General features: G+C 39.1%; 1 pseudogene; it reads right to left on the bottom strand.

Moving 5' to 3' along the window:
• Window positions 1-10,732: 10,732 nt before the first annotated feature.
• Window positions 10,733-11,726, bottom strand: LOC130100463 (uncharacterized; annotated as a pseudogene).
• Window positions 11,727-15,580: the final 3,854 nt, after the last annotated feature.

Below are 15,580 nucleotides of genomic sequence, written 5' to 3'. Positions count from 1 at the left end.
ACACCAATCAAGCTTATCTTCTCTTGATACCGACGAGATGAAGCCATTAGGCTAACGTTACTGCTCCCCTCAACTCAAATCTGCGCGCGGCTAGAGGCAGCAGGACAGATGTCATGTCAACAATATGGCCGCGGTTAGCTACTTCCGGTGTTTGCGAATAAGGTCTATTGCAAAATGACAGATACGTTGATTGAGAGCTGGTCAGATGCTGGGAGAGTTAAGGTGTGCAAATGTCCGGTATGAAGCCCTTGGCAGCACAGGGACGCTGGAGTGAGTGCTGAACCAGGAGTGCTGAACACGGGATGACACACGGAAAACGGATACAGGCAGGGAACAAACACGCAGGAAAAATCCACAACGATCTGACAAAGACTAGGCGACAACAGTATAACACTGAAAAGGGTCGAATCGCTGATCAGTTGCAGCTGGCGCGTTGATCAGAGCGGGCGTGCTGATCAGCTGCAATGATCAGCGACCACGCACACACACACACAACAAGACGAGAACGGAGACAGCGAATTCATAAACCGTGACATTGTCTCTCTCACTGTCAAAAGAATATCTAAATAAGATAGCTACTTTTAGTTGTTATTATCTTGCAGAGGTGGGAGTAAGTCACACATGTGCAAGTCACAAGCAAGTCTCAAGTCTTAACCTTCGAGTCTCAAGCAAGTCCAAGTCAATTTTTTATAAAAGCAAGCAAGTCAAGTCAAGTCACTGCCTTATGTCAAGCAAGTCAAGTCAAGTCGTAGCTTGGGTCACAAGTCACTGGCAAGTCATACAAACGTTTGATGATTTCACTGAATTTATATATTAAAATAAGTTAAAACTACATAAGTTGTGGACTATGGTTTTATTTGCAACATATTTTTTTTAAATATGCATTTCCACATACAGCTGAGTGGTTACTACAATAAAAATCTAAAAAATAAAAAATAAATACAATTTCAAACTACATAGCCTAAAATGTAAATGTAACTGAAATTAGGCCAACATTAAAGCATGAAAAAATAAATATGCCTCAAACATTGCAGAAGACCATTAAAAGGTATTAAACCATTCACAATTCAAGTATAATGGTTCCTATGCCACCAAATGGCATTCTTCAAACTGGCATCCCCTTTATATAAGTTATATAACAGCCGTTGGCATTTAGCCTATTATGAAGTTAAAACCGCCAATAGGTGGCGCCAAATCACCGTCTTAATGTACGAGTCATAGAAGCAGTCAACTGATTTGTTCAAAATGACAGATTCGTTCTGGAACTAAGCAACTTCAGTAGGTCACTGAATCACAAATACGCACAACTCTTTCTGTGGCTTGTTTGGAACTATTGTCATTGGAGAAATCGAGCAAAAACAGAAAATATTTGGAATATTATGTCTAAAATGTCACATCACAATATTCACTCTTTGTTTACTGAACTGTTTTATAAAATCATCACATTTGCAATCGCGCCAATAATCTGGAAATATTTTTTATATATGTTATAATTATGAAAATAACTCATACTAGGGCCATTTTTCCACCACATTTTGAATTTTGGGTGCATATTAATTCTGCTGGCATTTTTTGCCACCAACCCCCTGATAACATTAAGAGAAACATAAACAACAAAACTAACAGTTTTCTATATTGTTTTTCGTCATTGGAAAGAACAACATTTTTGGCTTTAAAGCATGATTTAAAAAGAAATGTGGCAAATGTTATACAAAACATATACCATCATTAATTATCATTTGAATATTGACAACATTAAGCTACATTTGAAAACATAATTGTGTATAAAGAGGCATGCTGTTTTGACCAATATTATTCTCTCTAGATTTAAAGATAGTCAAATTAACTATAACAAACAGGTTAAACAAGCATAGCTTACTTTTAGACGTGATGAATGAAGTTCGACTGTTCGAGGTTGTGATGGTCGTCCGATATCCCTTGCCAGTTATTATGCGTACAACAAATCTTCTTGCATGAATATGGTCATTTTCTAGTGTTTATATCCAAAAAGATACGATGCAGGGAGATGTTTTTGTATTTAGCGCGCTCACCGCGATGTAGGCTATTTCTGGACTTGTGCAGCGTCACGCAATCGCGCAGAATCTGATGACGTCAATGGTTCCGTTGCTTTCATTTTGTTTATCAATGGATGTTGCGATGATTTATATAAAAATGTATATCAAGTCATTCTCGAGTCATACAGTTCAAGTCAAGTCAAGTCTCAAGTCATTGGATCTCAAGTCAAAGTCAAGTCGAGTCATTTTCTTAATTTAGTCAAGCAAGTCTCAAGTCCTTAAATTTGCGACTCGAGTCTGACTCGAGTCAAGTCATGTGACTCGAGTCCCCCATCTCTGATATCTTGTTCTGAGTAATGTTGAATGGATATGGAAATATAGCTATCTGTTGTGAATAGGCCCCATGCGATAATTACGGGCTACTGATATTATTATTTATAAATGTATAATTAAACTTTTTTAAATGTACAGTTTGGTGTTGTTTTGTTTTTAAAAGATATCCTAATACAATAAATGCATTAATCTCTCAATTGGGTATTTATCATTAAAGATATAGAGTTTGCAATCTAACGGTCAAAATGACCGCTTGTGGCAGTTCTAGTAGTTATGGAATTCTGGCACTTCTAGTGTTAAAGCCATGAGTGATCGTCAGCAGCAGTGGAAAGGTGGAGTGTGCACACTGTACATGTATGGCAGGAGTAGTGGAGACATGTACCCATGTAGGCGCTATGTTATTTAAAGTGGAGGCTACTTTTCGGATTCGTGGGAAAAAAACTGTCACCGACGTACCAGCATACTGGGTTTTGCCCAGCAATTTGAGCAAGATCACAGCTGAAGTGGGATACAAGATAGACTACACCTCATCTGCTAGGCAAAAAAAAGTTCTTGACCAGCGCATAACTGCACCCTCCACTGCGCCAGGCATTAGGAGTTCGTGTCAAAAAAAGGAAAATTCCCCTAGCTAAACTTGATGAGTTGTCACCCCTGCTTGACACACTGCTGCAGCATAGCAAGGCTGTTGGTTTGTCAGGGATGGATAAGTATTACACACTGTACACAGACACAGTACAGCCCTCTGCAGTGCCCGAGTCCCTTGCAACATCTCTGTATGATAAAATAATAGATTCCCATGACCTTTCAGCTATCCAACTACACTGTGAGAAATACAGGGATGCTGCAAATGTGACTGATGAGCAGGCATCAGCTATTGAGATGTGCACAAGACAACAGCATAAATCTTCTGCTTGGTATGCAAGTCGGACTGGAATAATTACTGCCTCAAACATGCATGCAGTCTTTGCCACCAGTATGGAAAAGCCAGCCCTGACTGTTATTAAAAAGGTGTGCAACCCACAACACACAGTGTCCACTGTACAAACCAGATGGGGTATAGAGCATGAGATTGATGCTCAAAAGGCCTACCTTCACACCAGAGCCCCGCATCACACAAACCTGAAAGTCGAAGAGTGTGGTTTAAAATCAACCCCAGGTTTCCAGAAGTTGGAGCCTCTCCTGATGGACTTACAATGTGTGATTGCTGTGGGAAAGGCTGCCTTGAAGTTAAGTGTCCCTTTAAATATAGATCATGCAGCATCAAACAGGCCTTAGAAACAAAGGACAAAGACTTCTGTCTCAAGTTGTCCTGTGAAAAGCTTCAGCTTAAGAAAACACATAGTTATTACACACAGACACAAATGCAAATCTTCGTTACTGGATCCAACCACTGTGACCTTGCTGTTTGGACTCTGGAGGACTTTGTTGTAGTACGGGTCTTTCCAGACCAGGAATTCTGAGATCTACGTCTACAGAAAGCACAAAAGTTCTTTGAGAAAGTTTGCCTTCCAGAGCTTGTAGCCAAATATTACACAAAGAATACACCACAGGTACTATAAGCTCACTTGCACAGCCATGTAGTTTGTTCTCAACATGATTGGACTGTATAGCCTATATGTATTAAGTTTGGGTAACACTTTAGAATACGGTTCCTTCGTTAATAAATAACTACACAAGAACCAATGAGTAACACAATATTAACAATCTAGTAACTATTATTAACTAACAAGAAACTCTGATTAACGAACTAGTAAGTAATAGCGCACAGATGAAAGTGGTAGTTCACTATTAACTAATCAATAACTACTATTTTTTTAATGCTTCCCAGAGAACTACTGAAAAAGTTTCATAATTCATGCAAAACTAATCAATAACCAATGCAGTACAAATGACTAGCACTACATTAACATTTTAACTGCTACTGTAAACGAATACACAAGGTTGTTTACATTATCAATATGTAATAGCATAGCAGACTTTTGATTTGGGAAAGCTGTTAATAATTGGCCTATGCTGTCTATTTATCAACTGAATAATTTTAAAGAAATGGTTTTTTAAATGCAGTTTTCCGGCATTCCTCTGGACTGGCATTGAATCACTAGAGTCATAGGCTGCGTCCGAAATCGCGTACTAAGTGAGTAGGTACTACATTTAAATAAGAACGTACTTCGCGACCGTTAAAAAAGTACGTTCTATATAGTATGAATACGTGTTGTATGAATGGAGTCCGGACGCACTACATGCGCCATGTTGTTATTGTCACGTGACATACGCTGTCATTACAGCGCTAAAATTTAAATAGCCCATTCCACTGACTGCACCAACGTCGCGCTATGTTTTTAGTTCTGCTTTCAGTTTTCATCGGCGTTTTTACGTCGTTCAAGCTCACAATCCGGAGGAGGCGTCGGTCAGCTGCTCGCAGATCACGCCTTCATCGAGAGCTTTTGGGGAGTTTCTCACATAACGTAAGTAGCATTTATTTACCTAATACATTTAACCTCAGAAAACACACACAAACCTATGAACAACGACAGGTGTTGGCAAGGAAAACGATATTTATTTGCTTGTGATATTACCATCGATGAATAAACATGAATGAATCAATAGAGATAAGTAACATATATGCATGCGTGTATGTGTATCTCTATTGTGTATCTCTACTGAGTCATTCATTAATGGTAATACTAGCACAAGCAGTATGCCTGTTTGCTTGTGTGTGTGTATGCATGTACTGTATATTTTTTAGATTTTATGGCAATAGGTTCTTTTCATTGCCATTACAGTGAAATAACTGAACACAAATATACAAGCTTGATAAGAATTATAATTCATGTAAGTTAAACTTTGAAATCTGAAATCAAATTTTATATATATATATATATATATATATATAAGAATATGTCATGCATAAGAAATATATATAAATATATTAAAACTATATAAACGTTTACAGATTGTGAGCCCTACAACCTACTGCCACCTGAATGGTGCTGTGCCAATTCTTCGACTGTATTTTGAAGATGGAGCTGACCTCCGCCCCAACCTCCGACTTTCACGGCAGTCCATCCAGTCCCTGATTGCTGCGGTGAAACCGGATTGCGACCATGGCTGGGAAAAGGACGTGGAGGTGCTGGTTTTCCTTTACTGGCTGGCCCATGCAGCATCGTACCGGGTAGTCTCACTCGCCTTTGACATCCCGAAGTCTACTGTGCACGACATTGTGCACAGAATGAGCAAGGCAGTCATCGGCATTCTAAGGCAGCTTATCGCTTTCCCCAGCGCAGATGACCTTGAGGCAGTGGGAGGTTTCGCACAGCTGGCAGGGTCTCCAGCTTTCAATGTTGTAGTTGGAGCAATAGATGGCTGTCACGTCCGCATCAAACCACCAGCAAGTGACGGCCAGTGCTATTTCAACAGGAAGCTGTTTAGTTCTGTACAGCTGCAGACCATCACTGACCACCAGGGGAAGTTCCTCGACATTTTTGTTGGGTATCCTGGGTCGGTGCACGATGCCAGGGTGCTGAAGAACAGCCCTGTGTACACTGGCCGCCTGTTTCCACCTGCAGGAAAGTGCATCCTTGGAGATGGTGGGTATCCTTGCCTGAGTGCGCCCATCTACCTCATGACCCCATACAGAGAGCCTGTACAGAATGCTGTACAGGGGCGGTACAACAGGAAGCATTCTCGTGCACGGAACATCGTCGAGAGGGCCTTCGGGATGCTGAAGACACGCTGGCGTTCCATTTTTTTCAAGGCCCTGGAAGTCAGCCCTGCTTTTGTACCAGATGTTGTTGCATGCTGCACGGTGCTCCACAACCTCTGTCTTCTCAACGGGGACATAGTTGATCCAGAAGTTGCGGAGGATGACGATGACCCACCTGAACCCTGCAACACAGAAGCCAGCGCAGGAGAGCACGTGCGGGACAACCTAGCTGCAGCAGTGTCTGCACCAGGCAACTGTGTGCCTGCTCTTCATGAGCACGATTACCTGTAACAGGTTAAGACAGTAAAAATCAGTTCTTGTTCTCAGATTGACAGTGTTCCAGCTTGTCTATGTTAGTTATGTTGTAAATAGTTAGGTGTGTGTGTGTGGGCACAGCCCACAGGGTGCTGTGATGCGTACAGTGCAGTAGTAGTAGTTAGAGAGGTGCATGGCTATCTGTGTGCATCCCTCTGTCTTACAGCTCACTGCCGCTGGACAAAGCGGCTGCACATGGTAACTGGGGATATTGCAGACCCAGGCTAATCGACAGGGGATCTTGGAGCTACAGTGGTCCCTAGAGGTGACACCCACCAACCACTGGCACACTGCCTTAGGCAGTGTGTGAATTTGTATACCAAATCTTTAAAATTGTAACTACATAACACATATTTGAGCTTAATGTTTTACAAATTATTTTCTTCAAGTGGAAATCCAAAAATTGTCCACTGGAATTAAAAACATTATTACAAGCTTACCACTTTGAATCGTGCTAAGGCAAGCAGATAGTTTTTTACACTTACGTATTTTCTCAAATATGTATTTTGGATAATTTTTTACCCCCCCCCCCCCCCCAAAAAAGCTACAGACTGCAGCTTTAAAGTGATGCTCTACAAATGAGATTGATATTATCAAAGTCCCTTTAGATCTTTTAGAAACCTGTCAAAATTACCTTACTGAAGCTGCTGAAGTTCATTGTCTTTCCTCATGATGACACCATAATAAAAATGTTTTAATACTTTTCCTTTTGAGGGTGCTTTAAGCTCTATTATACTACTTTATGCCAAAGTTATGTGATTTTGTTTTAAGCTTTGTATTTCTGTATCCATTTAAAAGTTAAATAATACACAAAAATAAAGCAAATACATTTTAAAGGTGTCTGAAGTGTGTGGGTATTTCTCTACAGTGCGGCATTCATAGTCAGAAAATATAGTTTGCAAATATACCTGCAATTTACTTGTTTCAACAGCCATGGAATCTGCTACAAAATACACACACGCAACACTTTTTAGTTATTAATTAATTACTCAATGCCACATATTAAGGACTTTGCAACTGACAATCTAGCTACTGTAAATCCCTGGGAATTAAGTGTTTTGTAATAAAACTTGTAAAGAAAAAATGTAAAGAGAGTGTGTATCATTTAATTTCTTTATTATTTTTTTTTGCAATTATTTCTAGCAGCTGAAGAAATCTTTCCTCTCTCTCCTTTGTCTCCCTTTCTCTCTCTCTCACTTCTCTGTCTCTTCTTTCTTCTCTTTCTCTGGCCTCCTGTTCTAGTCTCTTCTCATGCTCTCGTCGCTCTCTTTCTTTTCTTTCCTCCTTTTCCTCCATCTCTCTCCAGTGCCTCTCCTCCCTTTCAATGGCATCTCGTTCTCTTTCAGCTTCCCTCTCCTCCATCTCTCGGATCAGCTCCTCAACTTCTTTTCTTTTCCTCCCTACTCTTTGACGCTCTGACCTCACTGAGGATGGAGAGGTAACAGCAACATCTGGACCAGATGAGGCAATAAGGGTGGGTGGTGTGATGGAGGGTCTGCCCCCTCATCCATGGCAGAATATGAGGGTCTGCCCCCTCATATTCTGCCTCATCCATGGCAGAATACCATTTCTAGGATGCTGCTGTTACATCCCCATCCTCAGTGCTCACCCCAGTCTGTGGACATTTCAGATCCTACAAATATTTGAAAACAGAATATCAAGACAGTCAATTATATTGTAAAACATATCATTTGTTAAATTATTGCATTACAGGGCCAAACATGAGCATGATTCAATCATCACAGAATTCTCATTTTGGGGTGAACTGTAATAATAATTTAGCTACAAAAAATCTTACTTTATATTTTTGTTTCAGGTTTTCCCATTTTTTTTAAATCTGAACAGCAGACATTTTGCCCTCAAGGCTCTGCTCTGTAACAAAAACTCTGCAATAAATGCACAGAAATCAAGCATAAAAGGACTGCAGTAAGAGCTTGAGTAGAAATGTTTACATCTACAAATGACGTACCATTGAATCTACAGCACTTGAATAAAATTACATATTACATTTGTCTTGTATACTTTTATACAAGACAATTAAAGGTTTACAATCTTCATTTTAATCAATGTTTCATCAACAAATTTGCCTGGATTAATAAATAAGAAGCAAATATAGTGGACCATATAATCAGGACACGGAGGCGCCGACGCGTGCACACTTCATATGAAGTGTGCATTTCTCTCTATAGGCGCGTTCACTACTGCGAAGATGGCGAGTCTGCATCGTCAACTTTTTCAATTTATCAACTTTATCAACAATTCAAATGTTTCATGCATAATCATTACTTTCGCCCGGTTCTTTGTGGCAAGCTTTATTTCAGGTGTTGCGTGATATCTCTGCGCCCAAGTAGCAGTGCTTCGCCTGTGCTTCCCCCCATATAGTCCCAAATCAATCTCTGCCTAGGAAATCACCTAGTCTTAATCTGCATTGCTATTTGTACTCGTTGTGAATAAGCAGGCCACACAAAGTAATTATTTTTATTTATTTATTTATTTTTATCACTTTTACTCACGACATGCTACCTGGCAACATAGGATTCCATTCATTATGCTAAGCTAAGCTAGCGGCGGCGCTGCCAGACTAAGACATGCACTGAGACAAAAATGCATTTGCCCACCTATCTAAATGTAGGGGAGACAGTGAATAACCCCAATTTCAAAAAACGGTGGAGTGTTCCTTTAAGATGAAACTTCACGAGACCGGCGAGATGCATCCACAGGGTGGGAGATACGGGGCGTGATTGACAGCTTTGACACCAAATGGATATACGTGAAAATCAGATGACATGATTTCACAACTTTTCATTGGTCATTTAGATAATGTGAAGCATACTGTATACGGAAATGAACCTGGACATTCTATCCGTCGAAAAATCTCAAAATCGGCAAAATGGACATACGCGGTTTTCATCGGACAGCGACGATATATATATATATATATATATATATATATGTGTGTGTGTGTGTGTGTGTGTGTGTGTGTCTGTGTGTGTGCATATCTTGTGAGTGATTAGAAGATTCTACACTTTATTGGCTTTTCATTAGTAACTACTGTAAGAATCATGGTAACAAACTTGTAATGACTCAAGTGTTACTACATACTTCTATGGGAATTACTAATTATTTGGATCCGTATTCTAAAGTGAAGATCATGGGACCTAACTAGTAATGACTATGTTACTACATACTTCTAAAGAAATTTTCTAAAAGTATATTTAAAAGTTCACCAAATATCTCAAACGCTTGAAATGACTTTTGTGTTTGGTTGCACAAATCATGACTAGATCATGTAGTAACACTTGAGTCATTACTAGTTAGTTCCCATGATCTTCACTTTAGAATATGGATCCAAATAATTAGTAATTCCCATAGAAGTATGAAGTACCACTTTCATCTGTGTGCTATTACTTACTAATTCGTTAATCAGAGTTTCTTTTTTGTTAATAGTTGTTACTAGATTGTTAATAAACTTTTTCAGTAGTTCTCTGGGAAGCATTAAAAAAATAGTAGTTATTGATTAGTTAATAGTGAACTACCACTTTCATCTGTGCGCTATTACTTACTAGTTCGTTAATCAGGGTTTCTTGTTAGTTAATAATAGTTACTAGATTGTTAATATTGTGTTTCTCATTGGTTCTTGTGTAGTTATTCATTAACGAAGGAACCGTATTCTAAAGTGTTACCTAAGTTTGTTCTCAACATGATTGCACTGTATATAATAGATATATATTAAGTTTGTTTGCAACATGATTGCACTGTATATAATATATATATATATAAAGTTTGTTCTCAACATGATTGCACTTTATATAATACATTATATTTAATTTGTTCTCAACATGATTGCACTTTATATAATACATAAGTTTGTTCTCAACATGATTGCACTGTATATAATAGATATATAAAGTTTGTTCTCAACATGATTGCACTTTATATAATACATTATATTAAGTTTGTTCTCAACATGATTGCACTGTATATAATTATAATTATATTTTATATGGTAAATGGTAAATGGACTGCATTTATATAGCGCTTTCACAGACCCAATGGCCACCAAAGCGCTTTACAGTTTGCCTCACATTCACCCATTCATACACCGACGGCGGTGTCAGCCGTTAGGTGTCTTGCTCATGGACACCTCGACACTGGGCCAGGTGGAACCAGGGATTGAACCACCAACCTTCCGGTTTGTAGACAACCTACATGAACCACTGAGCCACTGCCGCCCCATCTATATAGATGTGGTTGATACGTTGCAACAAGTTGTAAGCTTTTTTGTAGCAGTTTCTGAAGAGGTTTACACAGACATGTTTACATTTAGCGCTGGAAAAATTCAACTAAATTTCCACCCCCAAAAAACTTCTTTTTGTACTTGCAAATTTCATTTTTATTAAACCAGTTTTTACAAATTCATATTGTGTCATCTGTTTTCAATAGAAGTATTTAAGTATACAAACATGTCATCAAAACTAATATACGTCTACAACAGTAATATACAGATTTACAACATTAAAATGAAACAGTTTTAACATGCACATTTTTCATTTTCATCTGGTTTTACCACCACACTGGGACACGTTTAGAAGTATACAGCAAACATTTACTATCTTGTCAAGAAGTGTCGTCTCCTCCCCCTCACATGGCAGTAACAAACTGATTGGTATTCTCTTATGTAACATTGTGTACTTGTTGCGCAGACTGTCAATCCTCAGGTGCGCTATCACTCATGTGTTTTCCACATCCTTAGCATCGAGTTGACATCTTCCTTTAGTGAACGCAGGAACTTTGACCTCTGCACACATCATCCCCACACTATCCTTGATATCGAAGCCTCGATCAGCTAGCACTATGTCACCAGGTAACAATTTGTTAAGAAGGCCACAGTTCTCAGTTATGTGCTTGTCAGAGGCACGCCCACCCCATCCCTTGGAAATAAATGATATGGCACCTTGTGGTGTAATACCAATGAGGTATTTCATGGTGTGTGTACCTTTGTAATGAGAAAAGGCCTGTGCACGTGCCTTTAGATTTGATGGCCTTTCTGTGCATATTTCAAAGCAGTCGACTATAATAGCAACACGTTTCCCAAAAGCTTCCAAAAATTGATGTGGCATTGTAGCTTGTAAGCAATGCCTCTCTGGCCAGCACACCAATGGATTAAGCTGTGCATTCAAAACATCTATGGTGTCAGAAAAGGCAGAGGAAAGAGTTTTACGTGACACATCAAAGAGATGGGCAAGGTGCTGTACAGGAAGATCAAGCCTCAGATGTATGAGTGTCAACAAAAGCATTTGAAAGGATGACAACTTTTTGGTAACTGGCAGGAAAGCCTTAAAGGGGTCATATAATGCCATTTCTGTACAAGCTAATATGATTCTTTAGGGTCTAAATTAAAAGTTTGTAATATACTTTAATTAAAAATTCTCATTAGTATTGTAAGAAAACACTTATTTTACCTGGTCAAAAACAGCTCTGTTTTCAGCACGCCGTTTCAGTGCATATGCCTTTAAATGATAATGAGCTTTGCTCACCCCGCCTCTCTGTTTTGTGCGTACACTGTTTGTAACACAATAACACAATAACCATAACGCGTTGTTAATTATAAACGTGGGATTATGAATTATATTGAGAACGTCGTAGAAAACATGCCGTAATGTACCCTGAGTGTAAACCTTAGCCGCATTCATCGTGAACCGTGCAGCTAGCGATTTGCAAAGATTAATATAAATATTAATATAAAGGTTAATAAAACGTTACACTCACTTCAGTTCTTCTGGAGCAGCTGCAGGAACACGAATAGTTGGTACCGATCCTTTTTTCAGGAGTAGCTTCTTAGCAAAACCAGCTTTATACTGACCCTCGTTTATAAAGCAGTCTGGTGAGAAATGATTCGTGCAAACATAAAAGCATTGACGTTGCTCGTGGGGAATATTCCCTTCGAAAACAAACTCAGCCACTGCGTCTTCAGCGGTTCGGATTTAGGAACATTAAAATGACTGCTGTGTTCCTTATTAAACCCAGGAATAGAATAGAACACCACTTCGCTTAGACTCCATTCTGCTCATAGACAGTGCTCCAGTATCAACAATGACCGCGCCAGTCCGCGCGGAGTATGATTGACAGCTCGCTCACGAGCGAGGGCGGGTCTGTGTTGAAACGCTGCTGTCAATCAACAATCGTGGGAGGGGCGTCCGTTTTATTGACGTCACAAAAACGAACGGCTCAATTTGAGGCAGGGGAAAACATATAAGGAGATTAAAACAAAAACACTGGATGGATTTTTATCATTATATGATGGTTGTGTACAGGCACTGCCAACACACATTTCAGTACAATCAACTTGTAAAAGTGCATGTACCATTATATGACCCCTTTAACATTGGTGAACAATGACAATAAAATGGCAAAGCATGGAATTCCTGTGTAGTACCTGACCTTATTTGCTTTACCCTTTAAGAAGTCCTCATCCATCGTTCTCTTGTTCAGCTCACAAATAAGCTCCCTGTTCTCTTGCAACAGACGGTTGATTTCTGTACTGTTGCACTCACAGAACTGACATTCTGTTCTTTGTCTCTTAACTGTTTGTTCATCTTCTGCCTGGTTTCCACCTTCCTCATCCTCTGCGGCTTCCACATCCGCCCATTCTCCACATTCATCTTCTACAGCTCCTTCCACATCCGCCCATTCTCCACATTCATCTTCTACAGCTCCCACCTCTGCCTGGTCACCACCTCCCGCATCTGCTGCCACTTCTGCCTCTGCCTGGTCACCACCTCCCGCATCTGCTGCCACTTCTGCCTCTGCCTGGTCATCACCTTCCTTTTCACCGTCGTCTCCTGCTACTGGCATGGTAATTTGTTGTCGTTGTAATCGACGAGAATACCGGTCTGACTTGGTAGCACGCACTTCAGAGTGTCCCAGGTGCAGTGTTGGAGCCCAGTCAGGATTGGACTCATTCATTTCATATGCTGGTTTAACTTTAAGAAGACATCAATAAATAAATACAGAACAAACAAAAAAAAACTACTGCAGTGAAACAACTTCTTTTTAAACAACATAGAAAATACATTTTAAGATACATATTAAAGAAATCACACATTATTTAACATTAAAATCATAATAAGAAATTAAAATAGGAATGTCTACCAATACTTAATTAAAGAACACAAACAAATCTTGTCCTAAATGTCAGTGCCCAACACGTCAGCCCTTTCATGCCACCACAGTCAGTCCTGTCACATTAAATATTATGCTATAAAAATGTCATATTTGAGATAATATTGATTAATTCATTTTTTAACTGTGTAGATGAAGGTGGTGGTATATACCCACCATTATGTGTTTGTAAAATCTCCTATGTTAAAGTAGTTTTTTTTTTTTTTTACAACTATATAAGGGCCTGGCAGTTATTCTGGACTTTCCATGCTACATTTGAACTAAACATTGCTTATATTTCTTATAGAAATTACAATACCATGGTAGATACAATCGGGGATGTAATCAATAAGAAAATACTATTTGACAGGTCCTGGCAATGTAAAACGGCAATGTAAAACACATTTTAAAAATGTGTTTTATTAAAAAAATGAATACTTTAATACTAATACTTTGCCACTCACCTGAATAAAAATGTCTGGAACACACTTTTAACGATCTTGGGATGCTTGAAAACTTTATGTCTGTACGTCTTATGGCTGATATCCAAGACAGCCGGCGTCTTTTTGTCACATCAGACACATAGCTTCCTTGATTCTGCCTCCAGGCGGGAAAGCTAAAGAAAGACAATACGTTGTCTAACTTTTTACCTTGTCGGTCGTGTGAACAGACATTACAACCGACAACACAAGAAGTTCTTCCCATAACTTTAAAATTAACTGAAATATCAATGTTTACTTTATATATTAGCGGTCCGGATTCGCGTCTGCCAGATTGACAGATTAAGAGCGGAACGGCGGTGGCATCACAATATGGCGGCACTATCCATCAGCCACCGCGACGCTCCGTGGCTGACATCACGTTGCCAAGCTCTATTAACGCAGCATCCGTTTTTTCTGTCATCCTGGCTAGCGTTACAGTATGATCACGCTCTTCATGCGCGATAATACAAAAGAGAACGTGCTGTCTTTGAATGTCCTCTGTGACACACACACACGACGCACAGAAAGACGCATGCTGACGTGTTGAGTTATCTTTTGTGTTTGAACGAACAATAATACACACAATTATGTTAGTTTTGTCGAGTATCCTCATAAGAGCAATCTTAAATGAGTTAATAAAATCTTAAATGAACGTAAAGAGTTGTGAGAAAATGAGAAGAGATCCGCATCATGTTTAGAAGCGGCTGTTCTGAAAGTGACAGCAGCCACTAATTCTGTATGTCATTAATGTTAATCAAAGAACAAAGGTAACAGATAAAATTATGCACTGCTCTTGACTAAAGAACTTTTGTAGCTTTAATAAGTATTAATCTATATTTAATTGCTGGAGTACAGACTTTTTGACAACTTTATTCAATTTCTGTATATTTCCTACCTGTTAGACAGGAAGGGCAATGCATATGACATTAATTATGGGTTTATGTGAAGATTGTTTTAAGTTCACTTAAATTAAAAGTTGTTATATTTTTTGAAGCCTAATGAGTGTTAAAAAATGTATTGCTTTCACTTAAACTAATGTTGAATGGCTAAATAAAGGTGCTGTATGTAACTTTTTCACTCTACTAAAGCATTAAAATACCATAATTTGTTGGCATATATTGAGGAAACATGCTAAGTTCACATACTCGTTTCTCTGAAAAACACTTCTACAGCCAGTTATTTTACTTTGAAATGTGCGTTTCCAGGCTGGAATGTTTGTTTTTGTTTTGGTCTGTGATACTGCACGTTGCCAATTTGCTAATTTTCATTGTCTGTTTCGTCACAATAATGAGGTTTTACTTTAAGTTCCATCATACTCAGAAATTCCTGTACCAATGTGATCACACCTTATTCCTGTAGATGGCGGTAATGCACATAGATTGCAAACTGCCAATAAAATTCACAGAAGAAGAAGAAGAAGAAGAAGAAGAAATTCCTGTAGAGGGCAGTGTAGTGTGGTGACTGGGCGGGAACCATTGAGAGGGTGTGTTTCCAAGGGGGAACAATAAAGTGGTGCACCTCTGAGAGCACAGGCAGGTGAAAAGTTTGGAGAGGATCTCTTGCTGGACTTG

Source organism: Rhinichthys klamathensis, unplaced genomic scaffold, assembly GCF_029890125.1.
Source record: "Rhinichthys klamathensis goyatoka isolate OS25496 unplaced genomic scaffold, OSU_Roscu_1.1 h1tg000242l_1, whole genome shotgun sequence".
Lineage (NCBI taxonomy): Eukaryota > Metazoa > Chordata > Actinopteri > Cypriniformes > Leuciscidae > Rhinichthys > Rhinichthys klamathensis.
This window is presented reverse-complemented; position numbering and strand designations above follow the sequence as displayed.